The sequence below is a fragment of the Homarus americanus genome, unplaced genomic scaffold (genome assembly GCF_018991925.1).
Source record: "Homarus americanus isolate GMGI-L3 unplaced genomic scaffold, GMGI_Hamer_2.0 scaffold25013, whole genome shotgun sequence".
Lineage (NCBI taxonomy): Eukaryota > Metazoa > Arthropoda > Malacostraca > Decapoda > Nephropidae > Homarus > Homarus americanus.
In genome coordinates this window covers 7,372,414-7,379,654 of record NW_024722158.1, presented here as the reverse complement: position 1 = coordinate 7,379,654, position 7,241 = coordinate 7,372,414, and the positions used below count along the sequence as shown (strand labels likewise).

At 43.0% G+C, this 7,241-nt stretch overlaps 1 long non-coding RNA gene across 1 annotated transcript; it reads right to left on the bottom strand.

Annotated features, from left to right (window-relative positions):
• Nucleotides 1–905: 905 nt before the first annotated feature.
• On the bottom strand, nucleotides 906–7,241 carry LOC121862188. Its single transcript, XR_006088187.1, has 5 exons — nucleotides 7,119–7,241; nucleotides 6,556–6,724; nucleotides 3,116–3,510; nucleotides 2,361–2,441; nucleotides 906–1,723 (listed from the first exon to the last, which is right to left on the bottom strand). It is a non-coding gene; the product is annotated as an uncharacterized LOC121862188 (long non-coding RNA).

Sequence of the window (7,241 nt, the reverse complement as noted above, 5' to 3'; positions counted from 1 at the left end):
ATATTAGATTCTATACATGGACCTCCTCCTCCTCTTCCTCCTCTGTTGCACCACCACCTCTTTAATACCTCACACCTGACACACACACACCTGACATACACATATACACCTGCCTTGTATATCAATATCAGGTGTAAGCAGAGGACGTGTACAGTCGCGTCCAAAATTAACTGAACAAAATTGACTATATCTGACGTCAACTTGTGGGGTCATGTGATTGGTTTACGGTTTGTGTGAGCGCTCTGATTGGTTTAGAGTTTGTGTAATCGACGTGATTGGTTCATAGGTGGTGTGAGCACTGTGATTGGTTCATAGGTGGTAGACGCTGTGATTGGTCCAGATTTTTCCAAGAGTGTACAAGTAATTTTGCTAGAAGCTGTACAGATATCTATATTATGGTCATGTACAATTTGTAAGACAATTATTTAGTAGTAGTAGTAATGTACTGATGATATACCACTAACAAACCAATTATTACTCGTATAGTAGATATATGATCGTTAACACCACAATACAAGACTAAATGACCAATTAACTCTTAACAGCCAATCAAATCTCCTATTAACAACAATTAGGTAGTTAAGACCAATGACACAGTTCGGTAGTTATATCACCACTATAGCAATTAGCAGTACAATATAACTAGCTTAAATAAAAAAAAAAATAAATGCACTCAAGCGAGGTATCACTTCACACCGGGTGGTTCCTCTCTCCTAATTATGACCGTGACCTCTGACCTTTTGACCTTTGGGGGTCATTTGCAGACGCGGTACTGATCATCTGACTCAAATATTATAGATGAGAGAGAGAGAGAGAGAGAGAGAGAGAGTCATGCAGAATAGAGAAAAAGTGGAAAAGAGAGAGAATCAACAAGAGATAGAGACAGACATACAGAGAAAGGGGATCATTACCTTATTAGTATACCTGCCAACCAATAATTAATTACCACAATGGACACAGTTCATTATATAACGCAATTACTGCCCCCATTAACACTCAAACAAACACAGACGGATAATACCCTCATTAGCGGTGGGGAATAATAAAGACTTAAACGATAATTCTGACTGTTAACTGTAGACTGGTTGTTCACTGGCTACTTGGTGGTTGTTGACTGTTTTAAGTGTTGGTTGATTAATTTTTGACTGTTAATTGAAAGTTTATTGGTTCTTGGTTGTTAACTGGTCACTGATTGGTTGTTGACTGTTAACTGGTCACTAACTGGTCGTGGACTGTTTGCTGACTGGTCAGTCATTGGTCATATGTTGGTTTAAAACTGCTTTATCTCCAGTTAATTTCTTATTACTAACTATCATGGAAATTTACAGTTATTTTAGACTGTGAAACGATACCTGACAGTCAAACTACACCCAATTAACCGAGTAATGGCAACTGACTGGTCCTTAGCTGCCAGTCGATTGTTAACAGTCTAAATACACTTACTATCACATTGACTGGGAGTGGACTGTATGTAACCTGCATATAATAGTTAACAGTCTATTTTCCCCCATTAGATTTTCACTAACAGTCTAAATCATTGATAACTGTTTCGTTAACTGGTAGCTGACTGCTTGTTAAGTGGTAGATTGGTTGTTAATGGTTAGTAGGCGATTGGTTGTTTATTTGTTGCTAACCGGTTGTTAAGAGGTAGACTGATTAGTAGTTGGTAGACTGGATGATAACTGGGAGACTGGTTAACTGGTAGGGTTGTTAACTTCTCAAACTGTAAATAAAAAAAAATGGGTTAAAATTACAGAACACATTTTTTGTCGTGTTAATCTCTCTCTCTCTCTCTCTCTCTCTCTCTCTCTCTCTCTCTCTCTCTCACACAGTCACAGGTGGACCCAGAAACCTAACTCTCCCATCTCTTATTTATAGCTAAGTCTTCCCTCCTAATTCCCATCTTCTATCGCTTCTTCCCCCAATACTTCACGATCCTAACTGCTATAAATTTACATATTCAAGGATTTTAGAAGAATTTGTTGTCATTTATTTCCTCTAAGTTAAATTCCTGTCAATTCTAATCGATATTTATTCAATTTTCATATTAATTTGAGGCTAAAATGTTTATATGTTTAATTTATATATTTTCCGAGGGGGAATTATTATATACATTGGAATTTATATTAAGATCAAATATAAATATGGGAATTATTTATATGCCAATATTATATTCAAATTGTGGATGTATGTGTGTGTGTGTGTGTGTGTGTTATTGTTATATGTATGTATGTATGTATGTATGTATGTATGTATGTATGTATGTATGTATGTATGCATGTATGTATGTGTGCATGATCTTAACTCTCCTCTCATAACAAGAGAATCCCACCAAACTGATTTTCTTTGTTTAACCTTACCTTATATATGAACGAATTATCACCCAGATCCATTATTTACTTAATTCTAATTGGTCCCTGGGGTTGAGGAGGCCTAGTGATCTGTAGTTCAAGAGAAAATATCCTTCAATTAGTACAGGTGTAATGTGGATAATTAAGGCAGGTGTTGATATTAGCAGAGGTTCAGGTGTATTATGATTAGGACACGTAATATTAAGTTGCAAATTAATACAAGTTTAATAGTTTCATAATTAATAAAGGTAATATTGTTAATTAATACAGGTAAAATGGAATGATAACTAATGATAGCGTTATTGAGGAGAGATAACGAGGTCTCAATAAAACTCACTACAGGTAACGAGCAATATCACAATAATGAGAGTTTACACACCTCCACTACCTGAAGCTCTTCGTTAACCCTTTACGAGGAAACTTAACACATTATTCACATTAAGGAAAAGTTTCTTGAGAAGGGACTAAAGAAACTCACATCACTTGATAAACACCTACAGCTAAATTCCTAAATGTTCTTACGGTAATTTTTCCTCGTAAGTCAAGATTTAAGAATATATGACGAGATTTGTCACCTTAATTAGACACGTTCACTTAACAACAGGTAAGATTAGTGCATATAACTTCTCCAATGATTCTGTATGTTCGTTTCGTCTCCTAACTGATGTAGGTGAATGTAATTAGTTAAGGTAGAATCTCAGTGTCATATTAAAGGTAAATTTTCATACCTGTAATTAATAAATAGTAATTAGGTTAAGTCTTACCTTGATGGTCTAGGTAGGGAGGGGCGCTAAAGGCAGCAGCTGGTTGACAGGTGGTTCTCGCCTCTCTAGGTGATATAAAGGTGGTGGTGGTAGGTGGCGTCTCAGTGGTGCTAGATGATGAAGGGGAAGACCTACCCACCACACACACCATACCACCACACACCACAGTACCTGACGAAGGGGTATGACTGCCAATGCCGTCTGACAGCTTACTAGGTGGTTAATATTCACTTCCGCCCAACACAAGATCGCCCATGTCACCAGGCAGCCTAATAGGTGGTTAAAGGACATCCCCGCCCACCACACACACCACAAGACCGCCCAAGCCACCAGGCAGGTACTAGCAGGGAAGCCGCCGCCGCCCACGCCACCCTGCATGGCCGCCCGATGCTCACCTGTAGGACACCACACCTGTTACAATCCTCATCCTCAGACTTCCATACGATAAATATTCCTTTTCAACTTAAGACAATAATATACCTGATGGTTTGGTTGGTTTAAGTTAGGTTACGTTAGATTTAAGCACATCAATAATAATAGCACCAATAGCAGTGATAATAGCACTAATACCGGTAATAACAGCATCAATAGCAATAATAACATCAGAAATAGGAAACTTTAACGCCAGCTCACACACACAGAGCAAAAACAGCAAAGAAAAAAGACAGGAAAAAACAGCAGTAACAGCAAAAGAAACAAGCGAACCCACAGCCGTAACAGCAATATCCTTAAGGACAGGAAGTACCTCCTATCTTAACATGACCAGTGATTACGCGTTCTAAGAGGCCGTAAAAAATGCTTCTTGAGTGGTTTGTTGTGATCGCTACAATACTCACTGAGGGGCCGGGTGGGTAAGTAACAATACTCACTGAGGGGCCGACTTGGTGGGTAATAATGCTCACTGAGGGGCCGACTGGGTAAGTAACAATACTCACTGAGGGGCCGAATTGGTGGGTAATAATGCTCACTGAGGGGCCGACTGGGTAAGTAACAATACTCACTGAGGGGCCGACTTGGTGGGTAATAATGCTCACTGAGGGGCCGACTGGGTAAGTAACAATACTCACTGAGGGGCCGACTTGGTGGGTAATAATGCTCACTGAGGGGCCGACTTGGTGGGTAATAATGCTCACTGAGGGGCCGACTGGGTAAGTAACAATACTCATTGAGGGGCCGACTTGGTGGGTAATAATGCTCACTGAGGGGCCGGGTGGGTAAGTAACAATGCTCACAGAGGGGCCCGTGTGGTTAAGGGTGAATGTGTTATGGTGTAGTGTCAGAAGTTAGCTGAGGTAGTAATAATCCTCTCTGAGTGGTCCGCTATAGGAGCATGAAGCTGTTCTCATTAGTGGTCCGTTGGTACGGTAACAATGCTCTCTAATTGGCTGGCTGGTAAGGTAACAACGCTCACTAAGTGGCCGGCAAGGAATGCAACATTGCTTTCTGATTGAACCACTTGGAACATAACAATGCCCTCTGAGTGGCCTATCACCAACACAACAACACACTCTGAATGGCCCATCACCAACACACTCTGAATGGCCCATCACCAACACACTCTGAATGGCCCATCACCAACACACTCTGAATGGCCCATCACCAACACACTCTGAATGGCCCATCACCAACACACTCTGAATGGCCCATCACCAACACACTCTGAATGGCCCGGGGTGGTGGAGGGCCATGGCACAAGTCAGTGGGCGGAAAATAACAGAATCAAAACAAGTAACAGGCTGGATTAGGTCAACGGGAGAGGCCACGGGAGAGGCCACAGGAAAGAAGAGGCCACGGAGGGGAGAGCCAGTCATTTGTTAAGGAAGCTGAGGTAGATAGATGAGGGGATGAGGGAGGTATAAGTGAGGTAGGGGAAGAGATAAGGGGATAGGGGGGTTAAAGGGATGAAGGGAGGGTGTTGATTGGGGTAAAAATTGGTCTAATGGAAGTGGCTGTTTGGTAGGAGATAAGGTAGTGGTGACGGTGCTTGTTGTGGTAATAGTGGTAGTAATGGTAGTGGTGATGGTGGTAGTTGTGGTAATGGTAGTGGTGATGGTGGTTGTGGTAATGGTGGTGATAATGGTGGTGGTAGTGGTGGTAGTGGTGGTAGTGGTGGTAATGGTGGTGATAATGGTGGTGGTAGTGGCGGTAATGGTAGTGGTGATGGTGGTAGTTGTGGTAATGGTGGTGCTAATGGTGGTAGTTGTGGTGGTGATAATGAAGAGTGTACATACAGGTAAAGAAAGAGTATATGGTAGGCCAGGTGTTATGGTGAGCCAGGTGTTATGGTAGGCCAGGTGTTATGGTAGGCCAGGTGTTATGGTAGGCCAGGTGTTATGGTAAGCCAGGTGTTATGGTAGGCCAGGTGTTATGGTAGGCCAGGTGTTATGGTAGGCCAGGTGTTATGGTAGGCCAGGTGTTATGGTAGGCCAGGTGTTATGGAACAGGTACAGAAGAACAGTTATCACCATCACTACCCCCAACACTCTCCTAATCCAACTCTCCCCCAATCTCCCCCAACACTCCTAATCCCCAACTCTAATCTCCAACACTCTAATCTCCACTCTCCCCAATATTCCCCCCAACACTCCCTAATCCCAACTCCTCCCCAATCCTCCTCCCAAACACTCCTAATCCCAACTCTCCCCAATATTCCCCCAACACTCTCCTAATCTCCAACTCTCTATCCCCCAACACTCTCCTAATCCCAACTCTCCCCAATCTCCCCCAACACTCCCTAATCCCCAACTCTCCCCAATCCTCCCCAACACTCTCTAATCCCCAACTCTACCCCAATATCCCCACTCTAATCCCAACTCTCCCCAATCTCCCCCCCTCCCAACACTCCACCTCTTTCCCCAACTGGGTCATGGTAGGGCGGTCAGTGAACTATGTGTGTACGTGTGTATGTATGTCAGTGAACTATGTGTGTACGTGTGTATGTATGTCAGTGAACTATGTATGTACGTGTGTATGTATGTGAGTGAACTATGTGTGTACGTGTGTATGTATGTCAGTGAACTATGTATGTACGTGTGTATGTATGTGAGTGAACTATGTGTGTACGTGTGTATGTATGTCAGTGAACTATGTATGTACGTGTGTATGTATGTGAGTGGGTCAGTGTATTCTGTAGCTAAGTGTAAAATTAGGTTAGGTTAGGTTAGGTTAGGTTAGGTTAGGTTAGAGTTAGGATTAGGTTAAGTTAGGTTAGGATTAGGTTAGGTTAGGTTAAATTAGGTTAGGTTAGGTTAGGTTAGGTTAGGTTAGGTTAGGTTAGGTTAGGTTAACATTTATAGATACATATAGACGTAAGTAGACAGATAAAGTCAAAGATACAGACAGACAGACAAATACACAGACTGATACAGACAAACAAACACTGACAGAAGGCATACATGTAAAACAGACAGACAGACACACACACAGACACACACACTAACCGTGCAGGACGTGTACCGTAGTTGTGGCAGGTTCAGCACCGCGTGGTTGACAGGTGTAGTTACCAGCGTCTAACCTCGTCGCCCGCTGGATGAGGAGGGCCGAGCGAGTCACCTCCCCGGCCTCCGTCAGAACACTCACCCCGCCTCTTGCTGAGTTGTAGTGAACCTCCTGACGATGGGGGAGATTGTGGGGGTGTTAAGTGTCTCTCAGTGGGGGAGATTGTGGGGTGTTAAGTGTCTCTCAGTGGGGAGATTGTGGGAATTTAAGTGTCTATCAGTGGGGGAGATTGTGGGGGTGTTAGTGTCTCTCAGTGGGGGAGATTGTGGGGGTGTTAAGTGTCTCTCAGTGGGGGAGATAGTGGGGGTGTTAGTGTCTCTCAGTGGGGGAGATAGTGGGGGTGTTAGTGTCTCTCAGTGGGGGAGATGAGTGGGGTGTTAGTCTGGTGGGGGAGATAGAATGAGATAATGGAGTTAGTGTCTCTCAGTAATGGTTTTCTCTCGACAAATGAGAGAAACAGTGAGAAAGACTCATTAAGAACTTCAAGGTGCATATGGTTACTCACCTTGCCTTGATGAAGGCAGGTGAGGGTATCAGGTGAGCGGGGATGGTACAACACTAGGCAGGTGAGGTTAATTGTTGTTAGTATTGACGTGGACATCCCCTCCACCTAGGATCTCCGTCCGAG